This window comes from Labrus bergylta, chromosome 23, assembly GCF_963930695.1.
Source record: "Labrus bergylta chromosome 23, fLabBer1.1, whole genome shotgun sequence".
Taxonomy (NCBI): domain Eukaryota; kingdom Metazoa; phylum Chordata; class Actinopteri; order Labriformes; family Labridae; genus Labrus; species Labrus bergylta.
The window spans coordinates 17,279,132-17,282,277 of NC_089217.1; positions in this window are offsets into that span (position 1 = coordinate 17,279,132).

Sequence of the window (3,146 nt, forward strand, 5' to 3'; positions counted from 1 at the left end):
CCCACAGGATGTCCAAGTGGTGATCGAGGGTGGGGAACTTCTAGGCAATCGCAGAAGCATTTCCTTTGGCTGCATCATGCTGTTCGTCCTCATTTACACCCTTAACTTGAGCTATCCTCCGGAGCTCAAATATACATTCACCTTGAATTTATGTAATAAAAATACATGGAACATTTACATGCAATTAAATCACGTAAAGTCTATGTTTTGGGGTTAATTATTTTTATGAGTGAAGGCTGTGGTCATACAGGGCAGAATAATCCCTGAACAGCTTTGGGGACCCTGGTAGTGGTTTTCTTTGATTGAATGCATTCTGTAAAGCACTTTGTAACCTTGTTTAGATAAGTGCTATGAAAATAAAATAATAATTATTATTAAATGCACTATTGGGGGCACATGTGGGACAATATAATGTTAACCATATTCTTAATGATGGGAGGAGGTGGGTGAACGTGGTGAGGCAGGTGGTGGGCCAGAACCATCTCCCAGGCATCCAGCAGCTGAACATTAAGTCCTTTGAACACAGCTCTGACCACCTTGTCTTGTTGAATAGCATACCAGTGTATTAAAGGTAAATTTATAGGGGTTTGTACCTCTGAGGTTTGGAGTCCTGATGACCACCAGCGTGTCTGGAGCCCTGTTTAACAGACGAATCACCGCCCTGCGGATGATGTAGAATTGCATTGGGAAAGGAGTGAGGTGGGCCCAGATGCCAAAAATTACAACTGTGTTGGTGCCACCAACTGCATCATCTATTTCATTGGCAATGTAACGCAGCTCACTGGTTGGGATATGGATGGAAATACTAAGAGGAGGACCGTGTAAGTGGAACTTCACCAAGATGTTTTTTGCATTGTCCCATATCATGAAAGGTCCTGATTTCTTCGGATTATTTCGGTTTATCTCCTTAGCATCTGAAAGTATAAAAAAAAAAGGAGCAGATTAAGCTGTGATATAAATACAATTAAACTGTTGCCTGAAATCACTGTGAATCAACTACCTGGAAGTGAAGCATCAAGGTACTCAAACCACTGCCTGACGGTGGAGTCTCCATACATGTGGACCACCTTTCCTTTCAGACACTGACTGATGGCAGAGGAGTTGTTGAATTGGTGGACTTTGGTGCCACCTAGTGGTCGCAACACACCCTGGTAGTAATACCCAGAGAGTCCAGACTTCCCACTGCCTAGACTATCCATGGGTTGCTCTGAGAATTGTTGATCAAAATAAGCATTTGGTTAGTAAACTCATTGTTGTATCATTTGTCAACAGGAGATACATACTTTACACTTTGTTTATAGTCATTACATGTAAAACTAGATGCATCGTTTCTATTGCTGTGCTCCCTCACCTTTTGAAAAGGTTTGCCTCATTAGCTTTGAGTTTCTACCCAATCTTCCGTTTATGTGGTTCATCCTGGTATCACAGCTCAGTTTCTTTGGCTTGTAGCAGAACCACGGGTCACCAGTATGGAGGTCAGTGTAGTTGCACTGTGGCTGATTGGTTTGACGTAGACAAATATTACAGATGGTAGTTTCAGAGATTGAACCTGAGCGGAAGAGGCACTTGTAGATAGTCCTATCAGGCTGTTCTCTGTTTAGCCTATGGAGGACTGTGATAGCCTCGCTTGAGTGGACAAGCGTCACCTGATAAAACAAAGAACAAGAGTTTAAAGTTATAGCATACAAGTCATGCCTACTAATTATTAATTGAATAATGAGAAAACAAAGTTGTATTTTTGGTGTCAGCTGACTGAAGCTGTTCATGTATTTTAAATTAGAAGCTTAAGAGACATTGATGCAAATGGTCAACGTCCCACTAGCTGGCCAGTAGAACTTGTTTACATCAACATGTATATTTTTGGACCTGTCTCGTCTTAATTGGATAGGACAGCTGACAACAACAGGAAATGTTGGGAGAGAGTTGGGGATGACTTTCAGCAAAGGGCAAAGGTCAGATATGAACCCCATACCGCAAACAGGACTATACCCAATGTAAATTGGGTGCACATCATACCCACTAGGCTATTGGAACCCCCATGTAAGTTTTCTTACAATTATAGACCCTCCACTTGTCTGTGGAGTAAAGCATTCAACAATCCTTACACCATTCTCTGGCCCACAGGAAACATTTTTAATAATAATAATGATAATAATAACTTTATTTATATAGCACCTTTTAAAAACACAGGTTTACAAAGTGCTTTGACAAACAGCAAAAACAAGAACAAAGCAAACTAAACCAAACACAGAAGAACATGAACAACAGTAAGAATATAACATGCAAAATATTGAAAATAATTAAATACAATTCAACAGAAAAGAACCCAAAGTGCACGATACCCAACAGACATAATATAACCCGACCATCACAAGAACCATTATAAGAACCCAACAACAAGAGCTGAGACCAAGAGGACCAAAGATTTAAAAATATGTAAGAAACTAAAAGAGGTGAAAAAAATAAATAAAAAGATAACAGCAATAAGAAGGTAAGAGCAGTAAAAGAAATAGAAACAAGTGGTTAAAGGATCAAAAAACCCAAAACTATAATATTAATAAAAATAAATAAATAAATAAATATATAAATATGAAACATAAATAGACAAAGTAAGTAAGATAGGAAATTACCAAGTTAAAACACGAGGAGATTAAGATATGAGCATAAATACGAGATAAGAGCATAAATAAAAGAACAGTAAGTAAAAGAAGATAAAAATAGTAAAACCAGTAAGGAAAGACATTAAGACAACATCACATAAAAGCAAGTCTGTAAAAGTATGTTTTAAGAAGGGATTTAAAAGAATTGAGGGAATCTGCGAGTCTTATCTACTCGACTCTTACATACAGTCACATCAAATGACTAACATTTGCATGAAAATATCTCCAAAAGGATCCAACAACACCAACCTCTTTAGTTCAGTAATTCAACTCAACAAAAGGGTTAATTAAAGTGTTCTACTGATGTCTTATTCAAAGGTAGAGTCAGTGGCATTGTTTGTTGCAGCTTGTGAACACAACATCCAAATTGGGCCCCTCCTCCTGGGCTCACTGTCCCCGGAAGCACACACTCACTGCAGGTGAGTAGTGTGCAAGTTTCCTGCTTCTACATACACTGCAATACCGCATGCTAGCACAAGCTAACCA